General features: G+C 44.9%; 1 pseudogene; it reads left to right on the plus strand.

Moving 5' to 3' along the window:
* The first annotated feature begins 5737 nt into the window (after window positions 1–5737).
* Window positions 5738–6785, plus strand: LOC139018372 (melanoma-associated antigen B16-like; annotated as a pseudogene).
* The last annotated feature ends 8550 nt before the right edge of the window (window positions 6786–15335 follow it).

A 15335-nucleotide genomic window follows, 5' to 3' on the forward strand; every position in this document is an offset into this window, starting at 1 on the left:
TACCTGGGATGATGCTCAACCAACTGAGCCACAGTGACCAGGGCCAGATCTTCAGTCTTACTAAGAGCTGCCATTTACAAAGAGGCAGCCTGCTCACTGTCCTATGTCCTTTATTTTATCAATTCTCATAGAAACCCAGTCGCATCGATTATCCCCATATTACAGATGAGGAAACTGAACCTCAGAGAGATGAAATAAGCTGCTCACGCTCTTCCTGTTAATAAATGGCAGCTAGGGTTAGCACTCGCCTCTGGGTGGCTCTCTATGAGGCCCTGCTGCTGCAGGTCCCTGGGCAGAGCACCCGTGGCTACTTGTGGGGAAGAGAGACCAAAGGGCAGGCTCAGGGGAGGGGACACTATCCCAAAAAAGTGGTGAGAGCATTGCTGAGGCCCACAGTGGAAACCAGTGGCAGGAAGAGAGGTAAGATGCCCACCGGGAAACGACCGAGACACCAAAGGGAGGCCAGGTCAGACCTGGAAGTCAAGGAATCTCCTCCAGAAAGGAGGTTGCCCCGACGCCCAGTCCAGGAAGTGAAGTAGTGAACAGGGAGTTCCTTTTCAGCCACACTCAGCTCTGCTGCGGAGCCGGCCGAGCACCAGGCTGGATGCTGCTGACGGCCCGCTCAGACTTTCCTTTGGTGCCTCCTGACTGCTAACATGCACTTAGAGATTCTCATTCCCCCCCAGCAATTGTCTTCGAGGTACAGGGGCTGAAACAGTTTCCAACAATGATTCTGCAACTTAATTAAGTGCTGACTAGTCCATGTTCAGATACCTGTGACCCGAGACCTTTCCTTCTCTAAGAAAGTGTCCCTGTTGTTTCTACCCTGCTAGGGCCCAGTCCCGGGAATAGAATCATTGCTGCAATTTAAGAGGAGGCAGGTTGAAACTGCCAGGTCCCACGCAGTATTCTGTGTGTTAAGCCACATCGCCTTTCCTACTTAACACTGTGGCTGAGAAGTGTTAGTGTCTCTACTGCAATACAGCCCCGAGCGGGGCCGCCTATAGACGCGGCGAGCCGGGCCCTTCACGCTCTCCTTTAAGGGCTTGTTTCCCAGACTCCTGGGTGGCCCCCGTAGCTCGAGGCTCCATGTTCAAATAGGAAATCTAAAGAAATGAACACAGCCCTAACCGGTTTGGCTCAGTGGATAGAGTGTTGGCCTGCGGACTAAAAGGTCCCAGGTTCGATTCCGGTCAAGGGCATGTACCTTGGTTGCGGGCACATCCCCAGTAGGAGGTGTGCAGGAGGCAGCTGATCTATCCCTCTCCCTTCCTCTCTGTAAAAAAAATCAATAAGATATACTTTTAAAAAAAGAAAGAAATGAACACAACCCCACAGACGAGAGCAGATTTGCTCACTAGGCTTCCAGCTGTTCAAGTTCTTTTCATTAAACTCAAAACTTCCTGGAAGCTCAGGCCTCAGGGAGGGAGCCCCACGCCAACCCTGATGGTCAGTGCCTTTGGGAAACCGTTTCATTCAGTCTGCACCCCCTGATAGTGAGGGCAGGAAGAGGAAAGTTAACTAGAAATTAAATAAGCACATAAATAATAAACAAACCGGAAGGACTTTTCTCTGAATGGCCTAGGTCGGCCAGGTCAACAAATCAATCAATGCAAGGACACAGCTTCCTGAAATAATGTACCTCCTCCCACCCCTGTGAAAAGAGGGAGAGCTGACTTACCTATGCCCACAGTGAAAGGTCCTCCCCCCCCGCCCCCACTCACTCTCAGGCCATGTGCTGCCCTCACAGCTGCACCCCAGGGTCCTGTGTAGAACAAGTCTCCTGGGCCCCAGCAAATTCAAGCACCAAGTGCTCCAGGCCAGTGAGGGCAACAGAATTTAGCGAGGGCTTCTGACAAAGTGGATCTCAAGCTCATCAGGCTTTGAACTGCTGTGCGCCTCCGGCCCTGAGGCACACAGCAGTTCAAAGCCTGGTTCTGGGACGGCTGCCAGCCGTCTTGCTGCTCTTTGAACCGAGGCCGGCCCGGCTGGCATGGCTCAGTGGTTGAGCGTCAACCTATGAACCAGGAGGTCACAGTTCGATTCCCAGTCAGGGCACATGCCAGGGGCTGCAGTCTCGATCCCCAGTGGGAGGCGTGAAGGAGGTGGCCGAACAATGATTCTCTCTCATCATTGATGTTTCTCTCTCTCTCTCTCCCTCTCCTTTCATCTCTAAAATCAATATATTTTTTAGAAAAGGAAAAAGAAAATGAACCAAGTCTGAAGGTGACAAGACAAAAGGCAGAGCTGAGAGAAGGGGAGGTACAGAGTCCTGGCGATATTATTTGAGCTTTGAATTCACCCACGCCTGAAGCCATCTTTGCCCCTACCTAGACTTTTCACTTGAATAAACCAAAAAGTGCCCTTTTGTCAAAAACCAATTTGGTTTGGGTTTTCTGTCAACTCAAAACCACAAGAATGATGAAAGAAACTTTAACTTTGAGAGGTAGCTATTTTCATCTGTTTTGCTTAAGAAAAGTTGACGCTCACAGAGGTAAAAGAGACATACTAAGCTGTAGCAGAATCAGGTCCTGACATCAACTGGCAGACTGTCCCTTGCCCCCAACTGCCTCCCTCAGGCACAGAACTCCTCGGGAGCACAGGTGACCTCACGCTGAAAGGTTAGCCAGGCTTCAGTGGAACGCCTGTTGAGCTGGACTTGGAAAGACAGCTTGGGTTTGGCCTGCAGTGTTGGTAAAGGTGTTACAGCTAAAGGGAGCATCATATTCAAAGTCCTAGATATGAGAAAGCTCAGGGGGTACAGAGACAATAGCAAAGGTTTTGGTTTGTTAAAAGTATTGGTATACCTCTGAACAGTTTTGCTCAGTGGATAGAGCATCAGCCTGTGGACTGAAGGGTCCCAGGTTCAATTCTAGTCAAGGGCACATGCTGTGGTTGCAGGCTCAATCCCCAGTAGGGGGCCTGCAGGAGGCAGCCAATCAATGATTCTTTTATCATTGATATCTCTATCTCTCTTTCCCTCTCCCTTCCTTTCTGAAATCAATAAAAATACTTATTTTTTTAAAAAGTATTGGTATATAACGGGAAACAGAGTTAAAAACAAATTTAGGATCAGAACTTGAACTTTATCCTGAGAGTCAGATATTCCCAAATTCTACTGTATTAGAATTGGCTTCTGGCTGGGTGGTAAAAATAAAAATAAAAATAAAAAATAAAATTGGCTTCCGTTGACTGAAACTCAATTTTGGCTACTTAGTTGTAGTAGATCTTAGGGATCTGGTTTATTGACCAAGGAAAGAGGACTCAAAAGAAGCCAGTGAGGGGAAAGAGTCCAATTCTTGGCTTTGAGTTCCACAATAGTGTCAAAACCAAGACAAACTGATGGAACCGAAGCAGGACTCGCCTCCCACACAAAGAGAAATGCTAGCTAATTTTTTTTTTTTTTAAGACATATCTGAGATTGAAAGCAAGAAAGGGAAATTCCCAGGTGCCAAAAATCAAAAGGGAACCCCAAATGAGCATGGTGAACAGAATCCTGACTGAAACAGGATAGGTCTTAGGGATTAAGGAGGGATTTTAACGTTGATGTGGCAACAGAAGATGAGGCCTTGAGCCCCGAGAAGACGGGGAGTTGGAACAAAGGTCCTGTCTACTCCCCACAGGACAGAACAACTCTGCTTACCAGCCTGGGACGGAGCAAGGAAGCTGGCCACAGGCCTGTGTCACAGGAGAAAATGAGTCATCTGGGTTAACCTGGAACCCCACGCCTGTGTCTACATCAGTGTGGGACCTGAGCTCACACTGCCCTTCGGGTGCAGGTCCCAAGATATTGAGCAAAGTATAAAAATTTCATACCGCCAGAACCGGTTTGGCTCAGTGGATGGAGCATCGGCCTGCGGACTCAAGGGTCCCGGGTTCAATTCCGGTCAAGGGCATGTGCCTTGGTTGCGGGCACATCCCCAGTGGGGGGTGTGCAAGAGGCAGCTGATCAATGTTTCTCTCTCATCGATGTTTCTGGCTCTCTATCCCTCTCCCTTCCTCTCTGTAAAAAATCAATAAAATATATTTTTTTAAAAAAATTTCATACCTAGACAGCGCGGTAAAATTGGAGAACAGCAAATATAAGAAACAAAATCTTCAAAGCAACTTATGAACAAAGATGAGACCGCCTACAAAAGACTAACAAACTTCAGCAAACTACTCATCAACAGTGAATGCCAGAAGACAAAGGGAGATCCCAGAATTGCTGATCTATTGAGCTGCGAAGGACAATGAGAATGAGAACCAGGAGGATGCTGGGTAGCCGAACAGACAGTGATGTTTAAAGAGCTGAGCAGTTACACCAAAAGCTTCCGAGCAGTCAAATAGGATCCAGACAGAGAAATGCCCATTGGGTCTGGTGACCTAGAGATCACCAGAGACTTTGAGTTGGTGGTTTCACTAGAAGGGTGGGGTCAGAAAGCAGGTGTGAGGAGGTTGAAGTCAACACAAGGAAGTGAGTTTATGTCTCTAAAAACCCCCTGGCTCCAAACACATAGCCAGACATGACATTTAAAATATGAAAATGATTTTCAAAAAGCACAACCGGACTCTTACATATCTCCACGAACCAGATGGAAGAGAAACCCAGTAAGATCCGTGGGGCTGAAGTCACAGGCCTGTGGGTTCTAAGCCTGGAAGCTGGACCCTGACAGCCGGCCAAGAGTTCAGCTCCTGTGGGGGTAAAAAGGGCTCTCCGCAATGGGAGGGACCGATGCTCACAGCTCGATGCAAGAGGCTGATAGGGCTGCACTGCTGGTGAAACGAAGCTGAAGAAAACAGCTGTCGGTCTGTGAAGTCTGGCTTTCATGGAGCCCAGGGTGGGGAGGAACAAAGAGAACACCTTTCTAGCAGGAATCACCAAGCTGCCTGCCATATCCCTGGCATCCTGAGTGGAGCACCATGATCTGGTTCCAGGTTGAGGCCCAGAGGGACAGATGGAGGCACCCTGAGAAGGGGTGAGAAGAAACTAAGAGAGAAATCAAACAAAACAAATATTTTCTCACTCAAAAGGAGCTCATGAACCATAATTCCAAAACATGGGAAAACCTACTTGGTGAGAAAAATAGCCTTTGAAATTATCAGTCAGAAAAAGAGTATAAAAAGACTTTCAAAAAGAAGGTTGAAATGTTCAGACCTTCCATTTCAAAAGGAGATTACTAAGCAAAAATAAGCCGAAATGAATTAACATGGAGGAAAACCAATTAGAAATCCCTGAAATGGAAAAAATACCCTAATTGAAAACTAAAAGGCCACAAAGGGAAGAAACTCTATAATAAATAAGCTCAAAGAGTAAATTAGAGAACTGGGTGAGAGAACTGAGGAATTCACTGAAAATACTGCATGAGATGAACAAAAAGAAACAGCAGTTAAAATCATGGAAAGCAGGTTCAAAGGTTTAAATGTTTATATAATAGGAGTTCTAGAGAAAGAAATTGCTGAAGATTCCCCCCACCCACCCCAGAGTTGAACAAAAAGCCTTAGGGATGAGAGAAATTTACACTCTGCCAAATTACTACTAAAGAATGTTGGGGAAGAGGAAGTTTCAGGTATAGGAAGTAAGGAATTCCTCCTGCAGACTCGGGGCTCAGAGGGTTTGATCTGAGGCCCAGGGGATGCTGGTCAGCTGAGGGAAGAGTCCCTGTGCTGACCCGGTCAGGCAGTGGTTCCCCAGTGCTCCCCTTCCTGTTCACACTCTCACCCACAAGAGTCTAGCACTGCCACCCACAGAGTCGTCATGCCTTTTCGTCAGAAAAATCCACAATGCTCACCTCATCAACTCCTTCAGACCCACAGTGAGATCCTGGGCCTGGAGGGTGCACTGCTCTCCAAGGCTCTGGGGGAGATCTGGCTCCTCCCATCCTCTAATGCCTGGCAATCTGAAGGCGGCTCCTGATGCTCGTACCCCAATACCCCTGAGAGTCCTCCGAGTTTCTGCTCGTCTTTCTTCGCCATCACAGCCACCTCATCAAGCAGATCAGATGAGGACTCCAGTAGCCAAGAGGAGGAAGATAGCACCTCACAGACCGGGCCAGGCCCCAGGAATGTGCCAATGGATACTCTAGATAGGAGTGTGTTGGTGAATTTCATAAAAGAGCCAATAAGCAAGGCAGATATGTTGAACTGTCACCAGAAAGCACAAAGATCACTTCACTGAGGTCTTTCTGAGAGCCTGTGAGCTCACGGAGATGACCTTTGGCCTTGATGTGAAGGGAGTGAATCCCACCATCCACTACTATGGCCTCCTCATCAAAACGGGCCTCACCTCTAAGGGGATGCTGCATGGTGAAAAGGGTGTGCCCTAGATCGCATCCTGATACTTGTCCTGGTGGTATCCTCCTGAAGGGGAACCGTGCCACCAAGGAGGAAGCCTGGGGAGTTCTGAATTTGACGGGGATACATTCTGGGAGGAAGCACTTCATCTGTGGAGAGCCTACGGAGCTCATCACCAAAGATTTCATGAAAGAAAAATACCTGAAGTACCGGCAGGTGGCCAAAGTGATCCTGCACGATTTGAATTCCCGTGGGGCCCAGGAGCCCACGCTAAAACCACCAAAACACAAGTCCTGGAGTCTCTGACCAAGATTCATGGGACTGACTCAAGTTCTTTCCCATCTCAGTACGAGGGGGCTTTGCACAATGAGTCCAAGCCAGGATTTCAGCCAGGGCTGTCTCTCCTTCCATGGCCACTTCCAGTTCCTGGCAGCTGGTCCCACTCCTGGGGAAGTCAGGGAGCGTTTCCTCATGCACTGTTTGAAGAGGCGGTTCTTGTTCACAGAATTTAGGGCTAAGATGGAACTGAAAGGAACACAGTATATATGCCTCTTTATTCCTATTTCATATGTGTAACTTGCAATTTATTTATTTATTTTTGGCATATCTATTAATGAAATATTGTTTATTTTCATATAGATTTAATTAGTTTAAAATATCCAGGTTTATGGTGATATTGGTCACACATCTAAAGCTCTCATGAGGTTTAATAGTAAGAGCTTTGTTGTTTCTAAAACCGTGAAAAGCATCTCATGTTATCTGGAATAATAATAAGGCATCACTATAAGTATTTACTGAAACTGTGAAAGAAACCAATTTTAAAATAGTTGGGTTCAAGAAACAACTCAAATGAAAGGTTGCCAAACCTTTTTTTTTTTTTTTGCCAATCCTTTTTTTAAAAAAATAAAATTAAATGATATATGCTTGACTGCTTAACTTGTTTGTGAATGTGTAAGAAATGTATCTTTTTTTCTTTATATATATTTATTTAAATTCTTTATTATTGAAAGTATGATATATATATATTTTATTGATTTCAGAGAGGAAAGGAGAGGGAGAGAAAGATAGAAATATCAATGATGAGAGGAAGTCATTGATTGGCTGCCTCTTGCATGCCCCACACTGGGGATCGAGCCCGTAACCCAGGCATGTGCCCTGACTGGGAATTGAACAGTGACATCTGTTTCATAGGTCAATGCTCAACCACTGAGCCACACCAGCCGAACTATATCTTAATAAATTATTAAAAAATTAAGAAATTCTTATCACTTAAAAGCCCTTACTAAATGAACTACTGAGTTTTGATTCTAACACATTTTAATATCTCTGAAATCATGATGCATATTACAATCAATTGGCAACTTTTATTTTTTATTTTGTTTTCCCTTTTTAAAAAGTCTACAATTTTATTTGCTCAGTTTTCTCTATTCTTCTTATCCTAGTGTATCTTCGAACTTCCCACCAGCTCAGGCATATTTATTCCCATGAGGCGCTCTACCTCTTCATCTACTCGAAGAAGTCTCCCCGGGACCTCTGACTTGCTCCATGTGAACTGGTGTCTTCTAAGCCAGCAGCATCGTCATCTTGGATTCTCCAATCACCATCCTTTGGGGGTTTCCTCTCTTTTGTGATGAAGACCTGGTCTCCTGGTTCCTATTCTCCCTTCCTCTTGGTTTAGCCCTTATTTTAATGGGCTCCTTTTTGGTTTCTGGCACCTGAGAATTTCCCTTTCTTGCTTTCAAGATGCCGTAGTGATGTCATCCTGTCTCATAGCTTTATATTTCATCTATGTCCTGACAACCTGCAAATTATATGTCCACACTGGAACCCTCCAAACCTGCATATTCAACTGCTCCTTCATAACTCTCCACTTGCGTGTCCATTAGAAATCTCAAACTCAAAATTCCAAAGCAGAACTCCTGATAATCCTCTAAACCTGCCCCTTCCTCAGCCTCTGGCTTCTCGGTAAATGGTGTTCTTCCAGGTGCTCAATCTGAAAATCTCAGAATTATCCATGGCTCTTCTCTGTCTCAAACATACAATGCCATCAGCAAATCCTTCCAACTTTACCTTCAAAACATATCCAACTTCAACAATAAAGATGTAATAAAATAAAAAATAAAAACAACCAAAAAAACACCACCACATATCCAGAAACCAGTGAATGCTCACAATCTCCATGGCTAATACCTTGGTCCCAACCACCATCACCTCTTGCTTTAATTATTGAAAGAGCTTTCCGTTCAGTGGTGTTGGGCTGCCACATTGCTGCCCCCAGTGAACTGTAGCTTCTGTGTTCGTGGTGTTGAGCCGCCCCTTTCCTCTAACCTGGCCGGGCCCTGTACCCTGCTTTAGATAAGAGAAGGTGCAGGATGGATGCTTGCTAGTGAACAGCTTAGCCTTAAGAAGTCCTGGCAGCTTCCACGTGTGCACTTTGGGAAGTCCTGAGCTGCCACATAAGAAGTCTGGCTGTCCTGTTGGAGAGAGCGCATGAAGAGGGAGAGACTAGAGACGACCTGGAGGTCAATCGAGAAACTTAGCCAACAGCAAGAACCAAGCTGTGAGAATATGACCCCCGCGTTGCCATTACAGCCAGCCCCTAGCTGTTTGTGAACCTATAGTGGACATTCCAGGCCCAGCAGAAACTGCTAGCTCTGCTGTACTCAGGCCAAATTCCTCACGGTCCACAGAGCCATGAGTAATAATGAAAGTTTGTTGCTTAAGCCTCTAAGTTATAGAGTAGTTCATTTTGCCCCAATAGATAACCTAAACTCTAGTGTCCCTGCTTCCTCCTTCACCCACACCCCTTCAGCCTCTTCTCCCTACAGCAGCCAGCGAGATTCTTTTAAAACATGAGATGTCGCCCTGACGGGTTTGGCTCAGTGGATAGAGCATCGGCGTGGACTGAAGGGTCCCGGGTTCGATTCCAGTTAAGGGCACATGCCCGGGTTGCAGGCTCAATCCCCAGGAGGGGGCGTGCAGGAGGCAGCCAATCAATGATTCTCTTTCATCACTGATGTTTCTATCTCTCTCTCCTTCTCCCTTCCTCTTGGAAATCAATAAAAATATTTCTAAAAAAATAAAATAAAATAAAAATAAATAAAATATGAGATGTCATATCACTCCTCTGCTCAGAATCCTCCAATGCTTCTTCTCAGACTCAGAGTAAAATCAAAATCTTTTTGAAAATATATTTTTATTGATTTTTTACAGAGAAGAAGGGAGAGGGATAGAGAGTTAGAAGCATCGATGAGAGAGGAACATCAATCAGCTGCCTCCTGCACATCTCCCACTGGGGATGTGCCCGCAACCAAGGTACATGCCCTTGACCGGAATCGAACCCTGGACCCTTCAGTCCACAGGCCGATGCTCTATCCACTGATCCAAACCGGCTAGGGCAAATCAAATTTTTTTTTTTAAAAAACCAATATTATTGAATTTATCAGGGTGGCATTCATTAATAAAATTATATAGTTTCAGGGGTACAATTCTATAATACATCATCTGTATAAAACCAAAATCTTTACCACAGTCTCCAGAACCCAGTGGTGGCAAATAATTGGGCAAATCCTTGTGCCATCAAAAAGAAAATTTACACTTTTCAAGGTTGTTTAAAAATTAACAAATAAGCCTGGCCAGTGTGGCTCAGCGATTGAGCATCAACCTATGAACCAGGAGGTCGGGGTTCCATTCCAAGTCAGGGCATATGCCCGGGTTGTGAGCTCAATCCCCAGTGAGGGGCATGCAGGAAGCAGCCGATCAATGATTCTCATCATTGATATTTCTCTCTCTCTCTCTCTCTCACTCTCTCTCTCTCTCTCTTCCTCTCCCTTTCTCTCCCTTCCTCTTTGTGAAATCAATAAAAAGATATTTAAAAATAAATAAACAAACAAATAAATAAAAGATAAGAGAAAAAACACTCACCGAGACCATACATGGCCGGCAACGCTTGAACTATTTACTATCTGGCCCTTTCAGAACAGGTTGTTAACCTCTGCCCTGCACAGTCTGGCCCCTGGTGACCCTGGCTCATCTCCTGCCCTTGCACATTCCCTGTGTGCACCTGGCTCCAGGAGAACTCGTGATTTCTTGCAATTTCTGAGGTTATTCCAACCAGCCAGGAATGCTCTTGCCCTGAGGTCTTTGCCTTGCTGTCTTCTCTGCTTGGAATGTTCTTTTCCCAGCTATCTGCCCAGCTGCCTCCTTCTCTTCCCTCAGGTCTTTACTCAAATGGCCCTTCTCAAGTGGACCTTTTCTGATCACCTTATGTAAAATGACAACCCTCCTGCACACATTCCCTAACTCTCTTGTTTTTTGGTTTTTTGGTTTTTCTTTGTATCATGTATCACTATCTAGTATATATATTTATCTTTTTGTTGTCTTGGCTTATTTTCTATATTCTGCCACTAAAATGTAACCTCCATGTGAGCAGGAACCTTTATCTGCTTTCTTCATGGATGGATTCTGTTCTGGGTGCCTTGTGGGTGCCCAGTATGTATTTCTTGAATTTATGAGTCATGAAAACTTCCACATCCCTCTGTTTTCTGCACAGGACTTCTCAGTACCATATTTAGGAATTTGTCCACAAATCTTGAGAACCAGGGCCACAGAACAATGCTCAACAAATATCAAGTATCCAATGTAGCATTTATTCAATAAATAAATACACCCCCACACATATCTTAAAAGAGCGAAGGGGCTCTGGCTGGCTCCCTCAGTTCATTAGAGCATCGTCCTGATACTCAAAGGCTGCTGGTTCCATCCCCATACAAGAAGCAACCAATGATGAGTGGAACAACAAATCTGTGTTTCTCTCTCTCTCTCTCTCTCTCTCTCTCTCTCTCATCTCTGAAATCAATCAATAAAAAAATAAAAATAGTGAATGGGAAATCAACAACTTTTCCAATCATTTTTTTAAAATATATATTTTTTATTGGTTTTTTACAGAGAGGAAGGGAGAGGGATAGAGAGCTAGAAATATTGATGAGAGAGAAACATCAATCAGCTGCCTCCTGCACACCCCCTACTGGGGATGTGCCCACAACCAAGGTACATGCCCTTGACCGGAATCGAACCCGAGACCCTTCAGTCCACAGGCCGACGCTGTATCCACTGAGCCAAACCGGTTAGGGCACTTTTTCAATAATTTTTACTGTGAATGGGAGCAAAGAAATGGGATGGTGGCTGGATGAGAATATAGGGTCAAAGGGCGGGTTATAAATGGGGATACAAGTAATAATCCAGATTGACACAGTCAATAGCATGGGGGAAAGGAGGGGTTAAAGAAGTAGAGCTCTTGGAGAGGAGAGAGCAGCAGGATGCAGAGCATGGGAGGAGAGGCTGCTGGGGATGAGCAGAGAGATATCCTTCCACTGGACAGGAGACAGGAGCAGCTCCCAGCGGAGTCAGAGCCTCGTCAGTGGGAATATGAGGCCATTCCCTTCTCCTGGCTTCCAGTTCCTCACTGAAGGGTGGGAGACGAGGTTATCTGCTGAGGAGAGAATAGGTATTGGAGGTTTGTGCAGAGAGAAAAGGCAGATTGTAGAGAAAGATAGAGCGCTTACGAGGGAAATGTGGGCGGTCCGCTAGGCAGCTATTGAGGCCCATGTAAATGGAAGCAGGCAGCCCAGTCGGTAATTTTTCTTGAACAGCATCCAGCTGCTTGGTTGTAGGTGCAGAAAAGACAGAGTCGCGTCCAGTCACAGTAGCTGGAGCAAAGCAATGGTTCTCAGTGTGGGGCCTCCAGACCAGCAGCAACAGAACCATTGACAACTGGGAAGATATGCCAATGCTCAGGCCTCATCACAGCCCTCCTGAGTCAGACACTCTGCAAGTGGGGCCAGAACACTGTGTGGGGTTTTTTAAAAAAATATTTGTATTGATTTCGGAGAGGAAGAGAGAGGATAACCGAGATAGAAACATTATGAAAGAGAATCATTGATCGGCTGCCTCCTGCACGCCCCACACTGGGAATTGAACCACAAACTCCTGGTTCATAGGTCGATACTCAGCCACTGAGCTATGCCAAAAGCTGTGTTTTAACAAGCCCTTCCGGTGGGTCTGGTGCTACGCCCAGTCAAGTCTGAGCAACACTGCAATAAAAGGGAAAGAACAAGATGGCCGAGGATACTTATAAGGGAACAATTATAATGGCAGACTAGAGTCTTAATTAAAAATGAAAGAAAATAAGGTCAAATAATTGTAGAGTGCTGTACTTATTTTCTATTGTTGCCATAGCAAATTACCACAAACTAAGTGCCTTAAAAAAACACGCCCACTGATTATCTCATGGTTCTGTAGGTCAGAAATCCAGGTAACGGCATGGCTCAATGGAGTCCTCTGTGCAGAGTCCCAGAGAGGCAGAAATCCTGTGCTGATCGGACTGCATTCCTTCCTAGAGATTCTACAGATAAATCTTTTCACAAGCTGACTCAGGTTGTTAGCAGAATTCAGCTCCTTGTGGTTACAGGGCTCAGGTCCTCATTTCCTTGATGGCTGTCAGCCAGGAACCTCGATCACCCTCTTAAAACTGCCTCCGTTCCTTGTCGTGTTGCTCCCTGGATCTTCTAACCAGCAAGGTGGTGATCAGAAGGGTGACTTAAGATAGTGGTCTTTAAACGGGGGCTTTGCGGGGTGTGCAGGCATGGACAGTTTGAAGGGACCCATTTAAGGGGATCCTTGGCTTCCAGAGGTACTTTTGCCTAAAATGGATCTAAGGCTGCAATCAGGGTTACCACTGTGCCTGCTGTTATTTCCCACCATCCTTTTCACAATCCCCCTTCTCTTTACAAAAGAAAGATCCCTCTCTCACCCGTCCTGAATTTTATATTACACATTGATCCAGGGCATAGGAATTCATCTCTTTAAACAGACACCTAAATCGGCTCCGGTCTTTCCCTGTCTTGTGCATATTGCTGTCAAGTGTGCGCATCACATTGGAAACAGGGACAGATGGCACCTGCTGAGATGTTCCCGTGTAGACATATGATAGAGCGGGACCAAGGAATAACGACAAGCTGTAGTCCTTCCTCCATCTCCAGATGCTGTGAAATAATGTGTTGCTTCAGGAACAGACTCCTGTAAGAGCAAAGCAAAGAGACGTTCAGAAGGAAATCCCGAGAGGGGCAACACCTTATACAATCCATGTGTAAACCCAGGGCAAGGCTCTCTGCCTCCTCTAGCCATTCAGTTTAGAACTAGAATTCAGACGAGATATGTTTGTTGCCGGGAAACACAATATATTTATTTATTTATTTATTTATTTTTATTGATTTCAGAGAGAGGGAAGGAAAGGGAGAGAGAGATAGAAACATCAATGATGAAAAAGAATCATTGACCAGCTGTCTCCTGCACGCCCCCTACTGGGGATCGAGCCCGCAACCCAGGCATGTGCCCTTGACCGGAATTAAACTACTGGTATAATCTTCTTGTTCATAGGTCGACACTCAACCACTGAGCCACACTGGCCAGGCACAATACATTTATCGAAATCGAAAAATGAAACCTGATTGGAAAATTAATTTGATAATACACTGGTTTAGATGAGATGAGTCAAATCTGCAGCTCCAAAGTCTGACAAGTTATACAACGGCCTTTACTAAGATAAAAGCATTTCATTAAATAATTATATTAGCAAGGCATGCTAAAGTTATTATTTTATGTTCCAATTTCTTTCTGAGTATATTTGGTTAAATAAGGTGCCTCTATATGAAGGAATAAAAGATGTAAGTAACATTAATTTGTTACATCTTGCTAAAGCCTTTCTTGGTATGCTTCCCAGAAACTGAAAAGGGAGTGAGTCTGAGTAACAAATCCTTTTGAAAGTCAGTTGGTTTCTAATTCCTTTGCTTTCAACAAAAGAGAAAATTGAGTTGTCAGCCAACAGATTATTAAAAATAATTTTTGATAATAGATTGCTATGTGATTTTTGGATATCACTCAGAAGGGGCTAAAGTAATTGAGAAAGTCTATAATAACAGAACTCCTTCCTTTCGCATTTATTTATTTGAACAAAGTAATATTTAACCACATGGAGTAATAAAAACACAGGCTATCAGTTGATGGTCATTGGTGCCAATTCAACGCCAACAGGAATCTCCAACTTGGGGTGTGACGAAGAAGGAAACTGTATCAGTGCAAAACAGCTCCATTGTAAAACAACACTGCCATGAAAACAGTACGGCTGTGGAGTAACCCAGTAGTGTTATAGCTCAATTATAAAGCAGCACGGCTGTGAAGAGGCCCTGGGTCCCCTCTTTGGCTAGGTAGCTCGGTTCCTAGAGATGTTTTAGCTGTGACCTGGGAAGCAAAACACACTCTTCAGTCTTTGGTGAAAGGAAAGTGCACTCTCTGAGCCAGAGGGGAACTGGCTTAGTAGACAGAAGTCCCCATCTTTGGTCCCCGATTGGTCCATTCTCATGCAAATGAGGACTCCAAATCCTCGAAGTTTGAGTGGTCCAAAAGGTACTGTTCTGATTGGTCAGAATGGAGGCTCTCTGATTAGTTGGTGAAGATACTGTTGGGAATATAGCTCCAGTTGGATGGGGAAAGCCTCAGTCCTATTGGTTGAAATAGGATTCTAGGAACTCCTCTATAAGCACTGGCTTAAATGGAAGGAACACAGTGCCGGGGGGTGGTTTAGTGCAGGCTGCAGTTTGTGTGAGAGGCCCCTATGTAGAAATAGCCACTAGGCCAGTGGTTCTCAACCTTCCTAATGCTGCAACCCTTTAATACAGTTCCTCATGTTGTGGTGATCCCCAACCATAAAATTATTTTCGTTGCTACTTCATAACTGTAATTTTGCTACTGTTATGAATTGTAATGTAAATATCTGATATGCAGGATGTATTTTCATTGTTACAAATTGAACATAATTAAAGCATAGTGATTAATCACAAAAACAATATGTAATTATATGTGTGTTTTCTGATGGTCTTAGGCGACCCCTGTGAAAGGGTCGTTTGACCCCCAAAGGGGTCTCGACCCACAGGTTGATAACCACTGCACTAGGCTGTTTTCTTTAAATGTAAACCCAGTTAAGCCACTAGAAGTCCTTCTCAGTA

This window comes from Myotis yumanensis, unplaced genomic scaffold (genome assembly GCF_028538775.1).
Source record: "Myotis yumanensis isolate MYYU_CA2020_CCGP unplaced genomic scaffold, mMyoYum1.0.hap1 SCAF_10, whole genome shotgun sequence".
NCBI lineage: Eukaryota > Metazoa > Chordata > Mammalia > Chiroptera > Vespertilionidae > Myotis > Myotis yumanensis.